We start from the raw sequence: 17,545 nt of genomic DNA, 5'->3' as shown, positions 1-17,545 counted from the left end.
CATGGAGGGCCACCAGTAAAAATGTTGAAGTGTAGAAAGGGCTCTGGTTTGACCTGGATGGCCTGTGGTCAGAGAGTCGAGGGCCCAATGGAGTAGTTTCCGGCAAAGTTGTCGGGGAACTACCATCGTCCCAGGTGGTACTGTGAATGTGGAAGCTAGAATGACCTTGGCTGGGTCAGTGATGTGGTGCGGTTCATCTAGGATGTCTTCAGTCACAAAAGAACTGGAAAGTGCGTTGGCTCTTGTTCGCTGGGCAGCACTTCAACAAAAAATTAAATCAAGAGAAGAAAAGAGCCCCGCGAGCCTGGCGATGATTGAGGCATTGCGCCCAGTGCAAATATTCGAGGTTTTTGTGATCTGTGTATACAGTAATTTGATGCTGTGCTCCCTCGAGCCAAGGACACCACTCCTTGAATGCCAGTTTGATCACCAACAGCTCCTTTCCCCAATTGCATAGTTATATTCCGCAGGTGAGAAGCAGAGAAGAAGGTTCCAAGGTGCCATGAGGAGCGTGGGTAGAAGAAGGTAGCAAGACACAGGACCCTCCGAGGAGCAGATAGTCAAGAGACAGAGAGGGCCCCCGAGGAGTGGGTACCCAATGTCTAGCATCACTGCAAGTGGAACTGGATCAGCGTCTGAAGCATAGCGGGATTCAGCAAGGAGGGAACTCGTTGCCAATCTGGGCCAGCAGGCTTAAGAGTCCAGGGGTAGTGACGCCATCCAGAGGGGACACCCCTGAGGTTCCCGCCATGATGTGCTTAAGACTGGCCCAGGGGCACGCGCGCGCCTAAGGAACTCAGAGGATAACATGGCAGTCGGCGGCGTCCTCGCCGCCTTGGGAGCCCAGGAACGGAGGTAGGAGGACCTGAGATAGCTGGCGGAGGCTGCGAGTCTACCCAAAGGGGAGAGAGCAGTGAGACATGCGGTGAGCAACAGCGGTCGCAGCCACCTGCGCCTGACGGGCGTAACACCTGGTTTGAAACCATATTGGATCATGTTACGGTTCTTTCATAAAGATAAACTGCCAGCCATGATTTCCCAGACTTTGAAGATGCTGGGAGTTCTTGGAGTAGATCATATGTCAGAGCAGAAGAAGCATCCTATTTTGGTTTCCTTGCACAAAGCTTTTTGCTTCTTTTCCTGTTATGGTTGTTGTTCAGGAACTGATTGAATGGATGCCCCGGAAGCCAGTTTTAAAGGTGGTCAGGCATTGGAGGGTTTCTACCTTCTGGATCCAGCTGTGAGAGAATATTTGCATTTTTGCAAGGTGGATACGTTGGTTTGTGCCATCTCTAAGCGAATGACTATAGCTGTGGAGGGAGGAGCAGTCTTGAAAGATGTACATGATAGAAGGATTGAGTCTATCCTTTAGCAGGTCTTTGATGCAGTGGCAATGACTTTATAGATTGCTAGGAGTGTGCATCCATTTTCGACGTATTGGCGATCTGCAACGTATTTTGTCCTATCCGTTAAATACGTGGGGAGGCGAAATGTATCGCGACTCCCCACGTATTTAGCGTACTTTCTGTTTAATTCAGCGCGCCCAGCGGCGCGTGCTTTTCTTCGCCCCCATTAGCTACTTGCTACCTATGATTTGCACAAAATGGCAGCGCCCCTACGGTAACCATGCTGACCTGTCTGACCCTTTCCTGTGAGTCACAGTGACTCACAGGAAAGGGTCGGACAGGTTGGCATGGATACCGGAATGCAGCGTATCCGCGCTGACATTTTCTGAGCTGCACTGAATGCAGCCAATAGCGCTGTCATTCAGTGTTCTCTGTCTATTTTACTGATGAGCCAACAGTATATAAACATCAGCATGAGGAGCCACACACTTATTTCCAGCAATGCTGTGGGGAGATGGGCTGGGTGGAAGAAGAAGGAGGCTGAACTAAGAGAGATAGGCTACTAGTAAAGGAAAGAAAATTATTCTTTGTTTTGCTGCAGTGCCAGGGTCAGCTACAGCTACTACTAGTCCTGTTTCTTTCAAGCTGTTTATTTTGGTCATCTCTGACTGAGAAGAGAAGCTGTGCTAGGTCAGCTAGCACTGACCACCATTTAGGGTGTTGGGCTGGCTTGGAGAGATATATTATTTTCAATTTCATCCATTTTTCTGCAGTGACAAAAATTGTTGAGATTACTTACCTGATAATCTCCTTTTCCTTAGTGTATGCAGATGGACTCAAAACAAGTGGGATATAGTGTGCTCGTGCTAGCAGTTGGAGACGGATCTGACGTCAGCACGGGTACATATACCCCCACAGGAAGTGTAGCAATTCAGTAATCTTCCTTGCAAAAGCTTTTATGGATATATGTGTGACTGACCGATCGTTTAAATAAACAGGATTACCCTGACCAATTGATGGTAGCTGGAGACCGCCAGTGTACTTAATCGGAAGGCGTCGACACCCGGCAGAGTGGAAGGCCTATATAAGCAAACATGGCTTACCGTGAGTCGGCGAATCCCCATGTATACCGGCAGCCGAGCGGGATGCTGAGTCCGTCTGCATACACTAAGGAAAAGGAGATTATCAGGTAAGTAATCTCAACATTTCCTAGCGTGTAGCAGATGGACTCAAAACAAGTGGGATGTACAAAAGCTACTCCCGGATTGGGCGGGAGGCTGCCTGAGGTCCGTTTAGGATTGACCTCGCAAATGCTGTGTCCTCCCTGGCCTGAACGTCCAGACGGTAGAACCTGGAGAAGGTATGGAGGGAGGACCACATCGCCGCTTTACATATCTCTGCAGGCGACAGCATCCTAGTTTCTGCCCAAGAGGCTGCTTGCGCTCTGGTAGAATGCGCCTTAACCTGTAGAGGTGGTGGTCTTCCTGCCTCTACATAGGCCGCCTTGATAACGTCTTTGATCCAGCGGGCGATGGTTGGCCGTGAGGCTGCTTCTCCTTGCTTCTTCCCGCTGTGAAGGACGAACAGATGGTCCATCTTTCGTACTGCTTCTGACATTTCCAAGTATCTGGCCAGTATTCTGCTGATGTCGAGATGACGCAGTATTCAACCTTCTTCTGACTTCTGCAAACCTTCCGTGGTTGGCAAGGATATGGTTTGGTTGAGGTGAAATTGGGAGACTACTTTGGGTAAGAAGGAAGGAACCGTGCGAAGATGGATAGCCTCTGGAGTGATTCTGAGGAATGGATCACGGCAGGACAGTGCTTGTAGCTCTGAGATGCGGCGTGCTGAACATACAGCCAGTAGGAACACCATCTTCAAGGTCAACAAACGGAGAGACAGGCCTCAAAGTGGTCTGAAGGCGGATCCCGCTAGAAATTCCAACACTAGGTTGAGGTTCCACAGGGGCACCGGCCACTTCAGTGGCAGGCGAATGTGTTTGACTCCTTTCAGGAAACGTGAAACGTCTGGGTGTGTGGCGATGCTGTTGCCGTCACTCCGGGGACCGTAGCAGGATAGCGCTGCCACTTGAACTTTGATGGAACTGAGGGACAGACCCTTCTGAAGTCCATCTTGCAGGAAATCCAAAATGATAGGGATCTTAGCGGCATGTGGATTGGTGCAGTGAGTTTCGCACCAGGCTTCAAATACTCTCCAGATCCTTATATATGTTAGTGATGTGGAGAACTTGCGTGCTCGGAGGAGGGTATCTATTACCGGCCCCGAGTATCCTAGTTTCTTCAATCTAGCCCTCTCAAGGGCCAGACCATAAGAGAGAATTGAGCTGGATCCTCATGGAGGATGGGACCTTGCCGCAGCAGGTCCCTGTGTGGAGGCAGGAGTAGTGGAGTCCCTGCCAGTAGTCTTCTCATGTCTGCGTACCAGGGTCTTCTTGGCCAGTCTGGTGCCACTAGAAGAACTAGGCCTCTGTGCCGCTGAATCTTGTGTATAATGGCGGCCAGCAGGGCCATGGAGGAAAGGCATATAGCAGGATCCCCTGAGGCCATGGCTGTACCAGGGCATCGATCCCCTGGGATAGAGGATCCCGCCTGCGGCTGAAATATCTGGGTACTTGAGCATTGGACCTGTCCGCTAGTAGGTCCATGCCCGGCGTCTCCCACCGATCCACAATCATCTGGAAAGCTGAGGGTGACAGCTGCCATTCCACTGGATGTAGTCTTTCTCTGCTGAGGAAGTCTGCCGTGGCGTTGTCCTTCCCGGCGATGTGGACGGCGGAGATATCCTGGAGATTTGCTACCGCCCAAGTCAACAGGGGGGCTATTTCTAAGGATACCTGTTGGCTTCTGGTTCCGCCATGTCGGTTGATGTATGCCACTGTGGTGGCATTGTCTGACATCACTCTGACCGCTCTGTTGCGAAGTCTGTGAGCAAATCGCAGGCACGCTAGCCTGACTGCCCATGCCTCTAGTCGGTTGATGTTCCACCCCGACTCTTCTCTGTTCCACCGCCCTTGGGCGGTGAGTTCTTTGCAATGTGCTCCCCATCCGTTCAGGATGGCATCCATAGTGAGCAGGGTCCAGGTTGGGGAGGACATTCTTGACCCCCGGCTCATGTGGCCGGGCTGCAACCACCACTGTATCTGATTCCGCACTCTGGCTGGTAGAGGTAGGTGTGTGGTGTAGTTCTGTGATCGTGGGCTCCATCGAGATAGGAGGGCGCGTTGTAATGGTCTCATATGAGCCCGCGCCCATGGTATTACTTCCAGAGTGGATGCCATAAGGCTGAGGACCTGTAAGTAATCCCAAGCTGTGGGCCAGGTGGCACTCAGCAGGGCTTGCAGACGATTCCGGACCTTTGATCTTCTCTTGGAGGTCAGGCTGACCTTGTCTTCCTGGGTGTCGAATCGGACTCCTAGGTATTCCAGTGACTGAGAAGGCTGTAGGGAACTCTTGTTCAAATTTACAACCCATCCTAGGCTTTCCAGAAGAGCTATAACTCTGTTGGTTGCCTGGCGGCTCTCCTCTGGCGACTTCGCCCGGATCAGCCAATTGTCCAGGTAGGGATGGACTAGGATTCCCTCCTTCCTGAGGGACCCTGCCACTACTATTATGACCTTGGTAAAGGTCCGCGGTGCGGTGGCTAGCCTGAAGGGTAAAGCTCGGAACTGGAAGTGCTGGTCCAGGACCTTGAAGCGTAAATAGCGCTGATGATCCCGATGGATTGGGATATTCAGGTAGGCTTCCGACAGATCTAGGGATGTGAGAAACTCCCCTGGCTGTACTGAACTTTTGACAGACCTCAGAGTTTCCATGCGAAAGCTGGGGACCCGCAGGTATCGGTTGACTGACTTGAGGTCCAGGACGGGCTGGAAAGTGCCCTCCTTCTTGGGCACAATAAAATAAATGGAATAATGCCCAGAATTCATCTCCCTTGTAGGCACTGGGATTATGGCCTTTAGGGACAGGAGCCTCCGCAAAGTGACATCTAGGGCCGTCCTCTTGATGGGCGAACAAGGAGATTCCACAAACCTGTCCGGCGGAAGCCGAAGAAAATCCAGGTAATACCCCTCTCGGATGATGGTGAGGACCCACTGATCCGATGTAATCTCGACCCACCTGCAGTAGAAGAGGGACAGCCTGCCCCCTATGGCTGCGACCCCCGGATGGGTCGGCTGATTGTCATTGTGGGGTACGGCCAGGGCCGGAACCCAAGCCGGTTCCCCTTTTGTTGTGCTTAGTCCGAAAGGAATGGTTCCTGGCCTGCGAACGAGGTGCTTGGTAGCGAGTCCTGTAAGGGTTGAAGCACTGAGAGTTTCTACCTCTGGATGGTCTGGGGAAGGGGCGCTGGTTCCTCCTTGACCTGTCTTCTGGTAGACGGGGTAATGGAGAGGCGCCCCATTTATTGGCCAGTTTCTCAAGGTCACTGCCGAACAGGAGGGATCCCTCAAAGGGCATTCTCGTGAGGAGCGTCTTGGAGGAGGAGTCGGCCGACCAATTACGTAGCCAGAGCTGTCTCCTGGCCGCCACTGAGGATGACACTCCATTGGCTGCCGTATGGACTAGGTCAGAGGCTGCATCAGTGAGGAATGAGAGAGCTGATTCCATTTCTTCTCCCGGGGTGTTGCTCCTAGCCTGTGATAAACAGGAACGTGTCACCACGGTGCAGCAGGTCGCAATCCGTAGGGACATGGCTGCCACCTCAAAGGCTTGTTTCAGAATGGTGTCCATGCGCCGGTCATGTGTATCCTTGAGGGCCGTCCCCCCCTCCACTGGAATGGTGGTGCGCTTCACAATTATGCTAACCATGGCGTCTACCTTGTTGCCGGGTCTAAGGGATACATGCCAGCCAAGGCCCAACCCCCTTTGAATGAGGCCTCCGGTGTATTCCATTCCAGATCGATTAACTGCTGAGCTACTTGTAGGAGGGGAAAATAGTGAGACGTTTGGCGCAGGCCCTCCAACTGGGGGTTCACTCTCGGTTCCCCTGGAGCATCATGGCCCGGAAGAGCCAGTTCCGACAGGCATTGAGAGATCAGGCCTGGGAGATCCCCTCTCAAGAAGAAGCGCCTCATGGTCCGATATGGTTCAACCCCCGAGGGAAGTTCTCCCTCCTCGGGGGACTCGTCGTCTTCCTCAGGGCAATCTGAATCCCCATAAGTGGGGGTCCCGGGTGGCACGTGGCCGTGCCTAGGCCTTGAGGGTCCAGGGGCCGGGTCATCCGGTATGTATGGACCCGCTCGGGGAGCAGCCTGCATTGAGACAAAAGCATGAATCCCCTTGAATAATTCCACCCAGGAGAGCGAAGCAGGATCTGGTCTGAGGGGTACCAGGTCCCTCGGGGTCCCCGGCTGCCCACTACCGCCGGCTAGGTCCGGGGTGTTCCCTGAGGAACTGGCAAGTACGCTGGGCTGAGACCGGTCCTGGCCTGGAACTCCCAGGGCCTCTTCACATTGGGCACATAGGGAGTCTGCTTCCTCACTCTGTGTAGCTCTGAGGTTGCATGCTGAGCAGAGGCTCATGCCTGATGTTGGAGGGGCCAGCTCCGCTGATGCCTGGGCTCTCTTACGCTCCATGTGCGTCTAGGAACGGACGCCGTAACAGCGTGTGCGTAACAACGGGCGCCTAACAGCGTGCGCCTAACGCTGTGCGCGTAACAGTGTGCGCCTAACGCCGTGCGCGGAACAGTGTGCGCGGAGCAGTGTGCGCCTAACGCCATGCGCGGAACAGTGTGCGCGGAACAGCGTGCACCTAACAACGTGCGGCTAACAAACCAGGCAAGAAAATGGCGACCTCCGTGGCGGATTGCCACCCAGGCAGACTCTGCAAAGCCTCACTTCCTCGGAGACCAAGTAAAGATGTATGCCTTACCTTGTCTTCGGCGCTTCCCGGTTGCGACCCGAGCGGTCTCCGGTTGCGGGGGGAGAGGGTAAGTACCGTCACCGCCTCGCTCGAGGAAGTGCACCCGCTGTCACTGGGCCGCACCCGAACTCGTCTTGCTCGGGGGCCAAGTCCACGCCAGGACCAAGGCTGCTTCTATGCTGCGCCCGAGCCCTTCTCACTCTGGGGCTAGGTCCCTGCCGTGAGCCGGCCACCGGACCGAGGCACTCACCTCCGAGGGACCACGGAAATCGCCTCGGGAAACTCAACTGGGGGAGGGACCGACTGGTATCACCACAGGAGTGCAGGGCTCGTCTTCAGGTAGGTGTCTTCTATGAATTTAGTCGTGTAGAATTTGGAAACACGCTCAGTGAGCGTGAGGAAGCTCCAAACTGCTTTGGAGACGGAAATTACTGAATTGCTACACTTCCTGTGGGGGTATATGTACCCGTGCTGACGTCAGATCCGTCTCCAACTGCTAGCACGAGCACACCATATCCCACTTGTTTTGAGTCCATCTGCTACAAGCTAGGAAATCCTGCTTTTTTAAATTCCAATTACTTGGTCTCTCAGTGCACTGGGCTTCACTGGGCAGTTTAACAGGCTGGGTCTGTGCAGTGAAGTGCACAGGGAGTGTGCCTCTTTTGTGCTTACAAGCAAGCAGCTTCTGTGGGCACGCCACACACATTAGTACACAGCCAGGCACCTTGATAGTGGACAGTGGGCATTTTAACAGACTGAACCTTATTACTGAGTGGGTCTGTGCAGTCAAGTGCCCAGGGAGTCTGCCTCTTTTGTGCTTACAAGCAAGCAGCTTCTGTGGGCACGCCACACACATTGGTGCACAGCCAGGCACCTTGATAGTGGACAGTGAGCATTTTAAACAGACTGAACCTTATTATTGAGTGGGTCTGTGCAGTCAAGTGCCCAGGGAGTGTGCCTCTTTTGTGCTTACAAGCAAGCAGCTTCTGTGTACATGCCACACACATTAGTGCACAGCCAGGCACCGTGACAGTGGGCAGTGTTACTACTCAGTCACATTAAATCCATAATGTCAGGGAAAGAGAGATGTAATCGAGTGATTGGGACTGGCAGAGGAGGCACTCAAAAGATACAAGTGCAACATCACCAGTACAGCTAAAAAGGCAACTGTAGCAATCTAAACTCTTTGTAGGGGATGGCAGTTCCATGCCAAAAAAAATGAAATCTGACCATGATACATCGCCATCGCCACCATTGTTTCTGGCCCTGTTGTTTTGGAGGTGAGGGAAGGGGAGGCAGAGTCATGCCAGACAAAATGTAGACACCCAAAAGCAGCAGGGGGACAGAAGTCTCGACTAACAGCGTTGATAAGGTAGCACAGTCACTGTTTGCAATTGCTTCTGATTCAGATGAAGAATCTTCTTCTGTGGGATTCTCATCAGAAACAGAAGAAGTAATAGCTGATGAATCTTCGGTAGAATCAGTTAGTCCTGTCTTAGCCTCCAGAAATGTGCAGCAGGGGAGAGATGACAGTGATAACGAGGAGGAGGAAGAGCAGTCAGTACAGGCACAGCGGGTGACTGATGCCTCCTCTGGCACTGCTTCTCAGGGTACACCCACTACCTCAACTCCAGTGCCAGCATCCACCCCCAAGGTGTTAGAGAGGGGAGGATCACGAAAGACATCTCCGATCTGGAAACACTTTAAAGTGACGGAAGACCCGCGTTATGCTCAGTGTAATTACTGTGCCAGGGATATTAGCAGAGGCAAGCAAATGGGATATCTATCTAACTTTGGCATGAACCATCATATGAAGAGGCTACACCCAACAAGATTACTGCCATCTGGGGATGGTGGCAGTTCCAGTCGGGGGACCCCTTCCAACCAGTGTGCAGTGGTAGGAAAGCAGCAGAGTCAGCCCACGCCCTCATCCCCTTCTAGCAGTCAGGCAGCAGGCCAGCAACCCCTGACATGTGGCAGAAGCGACAATCCACCATGGAGGAAATGGGATGGAGTGCGGTAACGCTATCCCGGGGTAGGATGCAGGCAGCCTCAAACGTTGTAACCAGGATCATTGGGGAAATGATTGCCCTTGATAACCAGCCCTTGCAGCTAGTGCAGAATGTGGGTTTCAAGCATTTTTTGAAGGTCATACTTCCAAATTACAAAATCCCGTGCAGAACCACATTTAGTAGAAAGGTCATCCCCAGCCTGTACAAGCTGTGTCGCAGTCACATGCAAGCACTGCTAGCTAAGGCAGACGGAAGAGTGCATTTCACCTGTGATATCTGGACTGCCATGAATACTGCACACTCTTACCTCTCTCTGACAGCACACTGGTGGGACATGGCAGAGGCAGGGGCAGCCAGCAGCTCTATTACTGAAGTATCAGGGTGGAGGTGGGCTTTACTGCATACCCACCTGACGGACCAGGCCCATACCACAGCCAAGATTTTAGCATGCATCAGACAGATGCTGGAGGGCTGGCAACTACACCAGCAAGACAGGAAAATGCAGGCAGGGTTCTTTGTCACAGACAATGGTACAAACATGATTAAGGCAATAACCGATGGGTGCTTTAAGACATCCGATGTTTTGCACACACTCTGCACCTGGTACTGAAGTCAGTTCTGGGCTTGGAGTCCAATGACAAAGAGAATGAATACCTGCATAGGTTAATACAGAAGTGCAGGAATATAGCAGCACACTTCCACAGAAGTGTCAAGGTGGGGCAGGTTCTCCGACAAAAGCAGACTGATTTGGATATGCCCCACAAGCGTCTCATTCAAGACATTGCCACCCGGTGGAATTCTACCTTTATGATGCTGGAGAGGTTACTGGAGATGCAGACACCCCTTCATGAACTTTCTGGTACAATGGACGTAGGTGTGCAGAATCCCCTAGGGCATCATTATTGTTTAGTCATGAGTCAGCTGGTAAAAATCCTGCAGCCCTTCAAGGATGTCATGGACGAGCTGAGTTCCAGAAGTGCCACCTTGGCTGACATCATCCCTATAGTTAATTTCCTGGATGAACATTTGGAGGCCTTTAAACAGGAAGAGGGAATGACTGCTGAGGTGCTGCAGTGTCTGGACGTTTTGCAGCAGCAGGTGAAAGACAGATTAAGGCCTTTAACAGACAACCGCACATACATTCTCACCTCTGTCTGTAATCTCCGTGTGAAAGGTAAACTCGCCCTACAGTCCAATTGTCTGTCATTTGTGAAGGAGCTGCTGTTAGCAAAGGTCCGTGAACAGGAGCACCATAGGCGGAGACAGATTAGGCTTGAAGCAGAGGTGGAAACAGCAGGCACGTCAGAGAGTTGTGCTGCTAGCCCAAGCAGGACCAACACTGTGTCAGCGACAGATAGTACCTCCTCCTCCACATCAGAACGCCCAAGGCATGTTGCCCATAAAGATTCATTAGTTGTGCAACGGGTGAGAGAGAAAGCAGCTGGATTGAGTGACTCTGAGCCCGCCCAAGCACAGGAGAGAGCAGCACAGCTGTCAGTCACACGGTATCTCTCAGAGCCGATAGAGAAAATGCAGACAGATCCGCAGGCATATTGGGCACAGAAGTACACTGTATGGCCACACCTAGCCAAAGTGGCTCAGCGATATCTGTCATGTCCACCAACCAGTGTGCCCAGGGAACGTGTCTTTTCAATGACAGCGGATATCATGAGCCCTCACTGCTCAAGGCTGCCACCAGAGTTGATGGAAATGCTAGTGTTTTTGAAAGTAAACCTGCCTTTGCTTGGGTTTCCAATTTTTCCCTGTAAATGGCAAGATGAATAAAAGCAATTCAAAGCCTTGCAGCAGCTCCAATTGCCTCCTATGCTCCAGATAATATAAGCACTGCAGCACATGTACCTGACATGAAACACTGTGCCTGACCATCAACTGTCCAAGCCTTGTGTTCCTACAAGTGTTTGACCTCGACTGCCTTGCCTGTCAGTCCGGGCATTATGTCCCTAGGTGGGATTGACCTCTGTCCTCGACTGCTTTGCCTGTCAGTCCCGGCCTTATGTTCCTACAAGTGTTTGACCTCGATTGCTGTGCCTGTTCATCCAGGCCTTATGTCCCTAAGTGGGATTGACCTCTGTCCTCGACTGCTTTGCCTGTCAGTCCCGGCCTTATGTTCCTACAAGTGTTTGACCTCGATTGCTGTGCCTGTTCATCAAGGCCTTATGTCCCTAAGTGGGATTGACCTCTGTCCTCGACTGCTTTGCCTGTCAGTCCAGGCCTTGTGTTCCTTCAAGTGTTTGACCTCGATTGCTGTGCCTGTTCATCAAGGCCTTGTGTTCCTACAAGTGTTTGACCTTGATTGCTGTGCCTGTTCATCCAGGCCTTATGTCAATAGGGGGGATTGACTTCTGTCCTCGACTGCTTTGCCTGTCAGTCCCAGCCTTATGTTCCTACAAGTGTTTGACCTCAATTGCTGTGCCTGTTCATCCAGGCCTTATGTCCCTAGGTGGGATTGACTTCTGTCTTCGACTGCTTTGCCTGTCAGTCTGGGCCTTGTGTTCCTTCAAGTGTTTGACCTCGATTGCTGTGCCTGTTCATCCAGGCCTTGTGTTCCTACAAGTGTTTGACTTCGATTGCTGTGCCTGTTCATCCAGGCCTTATGTCCCTAGGTGGGATTGGCTTCTATCCTCAACTGCTTTGCCTGTCAGTCCGGGCCTTGTGTTCCTTCAAGTGTTTGACCTCGACTGCTGTGCCTGTTCATCCAGGCCTTGTGTTCCTACAAGTGTTTGACCTTGATTGCTGTGCCTGTTCATCCAGGCCTTATGTCCCTAAGTGGGATTGACTTCTGTCCTCGACTGCTTTGCCTGTCAGTCTCAGCCTTATGTTCCTACAAGTGTTTGACCTCAATTGCTGTGCCTGTTCATCCAGGCCTTATGTCCCTAGGTGGGATTGACTTCTGTCTTCGACTGCTTTGCCTGTCAGTCTGGGCCTTGTGTTCCTTCAAGTGTTTGACCTCGATTTCTGTTCCTGTTCATCCAGGCCTTATTTCCCTAGGTGGGATTGACTTCTGTCCTCGACTGCTTTGATTGTCAGTCCGGGCCTTGTGTTCCTTCGAGTGTTTGACCTCGATTACTGTGCCTGTTCATCCAGGCCTTGTGTTCCTACAAGTGTTTGACCTCGATTGCTGTGCCTGTTCATCCAGGCCTTATGTCCCTAGGTGGGATTGACTTCTGTCCTCGAATGTTTTGCCTGTCTGTCCGGGCCTTGTGTTCCTACAAGTGTTTGACCTCGATTGCTGTTCCTGTTCATCCAGGCCTTATGTCCCTAGGTGGGATTGACTTCTGTCATCGACTGCTTTGCCTGTCAGTCTGAGCCTTGTGTTCCTTCAAGTGTTTGACTCGACTGCTGTGCCTGTTCATCCAGGCCTTGTGTTCCTACAAGTGTTTGACCTCAATTGCTGTTCCTGTTCATCCAGGCCTTATGTCCCTAGGTGGGATTGACTTCTGTCCTCGACTGCTTTGACTGTCAGTCCGGGCCTTGTGTTCCTTCAAGTGTTTGACCTCGATTGCTGTGCCTGTTCATCCAGGCCTTATGTCCCTAGGTGGGATTGACTTCTGTCCTCGAATGTTTTTCCTGTCTGTCCGGGCCTTGTGTTCCTACAAGTGTTTGACCTCGATTGCTGTTCCTGTTCATCCAGGCCTTATGTCCCTAGGTGGGATTGACTTCTGTCATCGACTGCTTTGCCTGTCAGTCCGAGCCTTGTGTTCCTTCAAGTGTTTGACCTCGACTGCTGTGTCTGTTCATCCAGGCCTTGTGTTCCTACAAGTGTTTGACCTCGATTGCTGTTCCTGTTCATCCAGGCCTTATGTCCCTAGGTGGGATTGACTTCTGTCCTCGACTGCTTTGACTGTCAGTCCGGGCCTTGTGTTCCTTCAAGTGTTTGACCTCGATTGCTGTGCCTGTTCATCCAGGCCTTATGTCCCTAGGTGGGATTGACTTCTGTACTCGACTGCTTTGCCTGTCAGTCCGAGCCTTGTGTTCCTTCAAGTGTTTGACCTCGATTGCTGTGCCTGTTCATCCAGGTCTTGTGCTCCTACAAGTGTTTGACCTCGATTGCTGTGCCTGTTCATCCAGGCCTTGTGTTCCTACAAGTGTTTGACCTCGATTGCTGTGCCTGTTCATCGAGGCCTTATGTCCCTAGGTGGGATTGACTTCTGTCCTCGACTGCTTTGCCTGTCAGTCCGGGCCTTTTGTTCCTTCAAGTGTTTGACCTCGATTGCTGTGCCTGTTCATCCAGGCCTTGTGTTCCTACATGTGTTTGACCTCGATTGCTGTTCCTGTTCATCCAGGCATTATGTCCCTAGGTGGGATTGACTTCTGTCCTCGACTGCTTTGCTTTTTGGTCCGGGCCTTGTGTTCCTTCAAGTGTTTAACCTCGATTGCTGTGCCTGTTCATCCAGGCCTTGTGTTCCTACAAGTGTTTGATCTCGATTGCTGTGCCTGTTCATCCAGGCCTTATGTCCCTAGGTGGGATTGACTTCTGTCCTCGACTGCTTTGCCTGTCAGTCCGGGCCTTGTATTCCTTCAAATGTTTGACCTCGATTGCTGTGCCTGTTCAGCCAGGCCTTGTGTTCCTACAAGTGTTTGACCTCGATTGCTGTGCCTGTTCATCCAGGCCTTATGTCCCTAGGTGGGATTGACTTCTTTCCTCGACTGCTTTGCCTGTCAGTCCGGGACTTACATAAGAACATAAGAAATTGCCATGCTGGGACAGACCAAGGGTCCATCAAGCCCAGCATCCTGTTTCCAACAGAGGCCAAAAACCAGGCCACAAGAACCTGGCAATTACCCAAACACTAAGAAGAACCCATGCTACTGATGCAATTAATAGCAGTGGCTATTCCCTAAGTATAATTGATTAATAGCCATTAATGGACTTCTCCTCCAAGAACTTATCCAAACCTTTTTTGAACCCAGCTACACTAACTGCACTAACTACCTTCTCTGGCAACCAATTCCAGAGCTTTATTGTGCGTTGAGTGAAAAATATTATTCTACGATTAGTCTTAAATGTGTTACTTGCTAACTTCATGGAATGCCCCCTAGTCCTTCTATTATTCGAAAGTGTAAATAACCGAGTCACATCTACTCGTTCAAGACCTCTCATGATCTTAAAGACCTCTATCATATCCCCCCTCAGCCTTCTCTTCTCCAAGCTGAACAGCCCTAACCTCTTCAGCCTTTCCTCAAAGGGGAGCTGTTCCATTCCCTTTATCATTTTGGTTGCCCTTCTCTGTACCTTCTCCATCGCAACTATATCTTTTTTGAGATGCGGCGACCAGAATTGTACACAGTGTTCAAGGACTTGTGTTCCTTCAAGTGTTTTACCTCGATTGCTGTGCCTGTTCATCCAGGCCTTATGTCCCTAGGTGGGATTGACTTCTGTCCTCGACTGCTTTGCCTGTCAGTCCGGGCCTTGTGTTCCTTCAAGTGTTTGACCTCAATTGCTGTGCCTGTTCATCCAGGCTTTGTGTTCCTACAAGTGTTTGACCTCGATTGCTGTGCCTGTTCATCCAGGCCTTATGTCCCTAGGTGGGATTGACTTCTGTCCTCGACTGCTTTGCCTGTCAGTCCAGGCCTTGTGTTCCTTCAAGTGTTTTACCTCGATTGCTGTGCCTTTTCATCCAGGCCTTGTGTTCCTACAAGTGTTTGACCTCGATTGCTGTGCCTGTTCATCCAGGCCTTGTGTTGCTACAAGTGTTTAACCTCGATTGCTGTGCCTGTTCATCCAGGCCTTATGTCCCTAAGTGGGATTGACCTCTGTCCTCGACTGCTTTGCCTGTCAGTCCAGGCCTTGTGTTCCTTCAAGTGTTTGACCTCGATTGCTGTGCCTGTTCATCCAGGCCTTGTGTTCCTACAAGTGTTTGACCTCGATTGCTGTGCCTGTTCATCCAGGCCTTGAGTTCCTACAAGTGTTTGACCTCGATTGCTGTGCCTGTTCATCCAGGCCTTGTGTTCCTACAAGTGTTTGACCTTGATTGCTATGCCTGTTCATCCAGGCCTTATGTCAATAGGGGGGATTGACTTCTGTCCTCGACTGCTTTGCCTGTCAGTCCCAGCCTTATGTTCCTACAAGTGTTTGACCTCAATTGCTGTGCCTGTTCATCCAGGCCTTATGTCCCTAGGTGGGATTGACTTCTGTCTTCGACTGCTTTTCCTGTCAGTCTGGGCCTTGTGTTCCTTCAATTCTTTGACCTCGATTGCTGTGCCTGTTCATCCAGGCCTTGTGTTCCTACAAGTGTTTGACCTCGATTGCTGTGCCTGTTCATCCAGGCCTTATGTCCCTAGGTGGGATTGACTTCTATCCTCAACTGCTTTGCCTGTCAGTCCGGGCCTTGTGTTCCTTCAAGTGTTTGACCTCGACTGCTGTGCCTGTTCATCCATGCCTTGTGTTCCTACAAGTGTTTGACCTTGATTGCTGTGCCTGTTCATCCAGGCCTTATGTCCCTACCAGGGCTCGACCTCTAACGCTGTGCCTGTCTGTCCAGCTTGGAGCTAGGATATAGTTTTCATGACCTTCATAATACGAGCCATTTTCCCAAGCTGTTTCTTAGTTGCTACATTAATGTTTCTAGTGCTATTGAAAACTGGTGGTAGTTGTACTCTAGTTCATCCTCTGTGTTCCCATTGTTTACAGAGGCACTGTACGGTACAAAGTCAACATAGGTTGATATTGCAGATTTGGACTTGAATAGCAGTATTCCTATTTCTGAGAGCTCTTCAAGTTCCTTTGTCCTTTGACGCACGTAAGTACAGTCGGTATTCACTAGATGCCAACGGTATACACTAGACGCCAACGGTATTCATTAGATGCCAACGGAAACTCCCCACTCTAGGTGTGAACCCGTTCTAGGGAGTCCTTTCCTGCACAAAGGAAAGGGAACTCTCTCCTGGGCCAGCTTGTCTTTCCCCTATCTCCACTCTGCCAGCCTGTCTTGCCCCTATCAGCTTTCTGCCACTCTGCTTTGCTGCCATACACCAAATGACTCACTTAACTCCTTGTGGTATTCTTGCCATTCTCATGGTTCCTCAGTGTGTTGGTGCTAGTCTATCTGCTTGCTATGTTCCCCCTTCATTGTGCTGTTGGATGTCAATGCCACTTGTCTTGCCGCTTTGTCTGTCGTGCTGTCTTCGATGATTCATGCATCTGCTATCGATGCGCTCTTTTGAAGCTGTGGTGTGTTTTTGACATTCTCACTGCTGCTTTGTGCCTCTGTTAAAGCACTCTTGCCACTTCTGGTACCCCTTTGCACCTTTCCAGTGCCTTAGGCTATTCATGCCACTTTGGTGCCACTTTGCCACAGTCTAAGTACCTTGGAGCTGTTTTGTTGTTGTGATGATTGCTCCCCAGAAGTTTCATGAAAATTGATAAGAAAACCCAAATTCTGCAGCCAAAAATAGGCAGGAAATCCTTCCTCCATTGACTTTAATGGGAACCGAAAACATATTCACCTATCGACGTATCAGATTCTTCATATGTCCAAATGCAACGGAAATGACCCCCGATGAATACGTATCCTGAATGCAACGAAGGTTTTTTGGCTGCACATCCCTATAGATTGCTTCCTATTGCACTCTTGTGGTCCATTCTTGGCTGCTTTTCTCTCAGGAGGTAGATGATTCTGTGGTCAATTCCAGAGCAGTTATGAACCTGCTGCTGATTTTTTGGCATATGTGAACTGTGATTTAGTCTGAACTCCAACCAAAAGATTGGCTTCGGTGGTGCTAGATGTCAGCTCTGATTGCAGAATTGGTCAGCTGACGTGGTATCCAAAGCTAATCTTATGAAAATGCTCTTTAAAGGACCACTTTTATTTGGGTGCAAATTGAAAAAGCTGGCCAGTAAGTGGGGCAAGTCCTCACTTCCCCAATTGCCGGAGGATAATAAGAAGCAGGACTCTACCTTAGCCAGGGTGGAACCAAGCTGCTGGCGCTAACATTTAAAAAGGAGATAGAACAGCTTTTAAACTAGAACAAAAGGGAAAGCTGACAGTCGCTCAGCAGTGCATGGTTCGAAGGGAGGTATCTTCAAAGGATACTAATGATGCATTAGAATTAGGGCGTTCCAACAGTGAGGTTCCATTAATAAGAAAAGTAATCCAAGTGCCTGCAATTAAAAACTCACCTGAGCTAAAAGATTCCAATCTATCCCTATCAATTAGTAAGCAGAATGAAAATACAAACAAAAAACACACTTTGAAATGTTTGTATGCTAATGCCAGAAGTCTAAAAAGTAAGATGGGAGAATTAGAATGCAGAGCAATGAATGAAGACAGACTTAATTGGCATCTCA

General features: G+C 50.6%; 1 protein-coding gene across 5 annotated transcripts in view; it reads left to right on the top strand.

Moving 5' to 3' along the window:
• B4GALNT2 (beta-1,4-N-acetyl-galactosaminyltransferase 2) overlaps positions 1–17,545 on the top strand; it is a 412,142-nt gene that overhangs the window by 348,297 nt on the left and 46,300 nt on the right. The window lies entirely within an intron of this gene.

Source organism: Rhinatrema bivittatum, chromosome 6 (genome assembly GCF_901001135.1).
Source record: "Rhinatrema bivittatum chromosome 6, aRhiBiv1.1, whole genome shotgun sequence".
NCBI classification, from domain to species: Eukaryota; Metazoa; Chordata; class Amphibia; order Gymnophiona; family Rhinatrematidae; genus Rhinatrema; species Rhinatrema bivittatum.
Note: the sequence above shows the minus strand (reverse complement) of the source record. Positions and strands in the feature narration are given on the sequence as shown.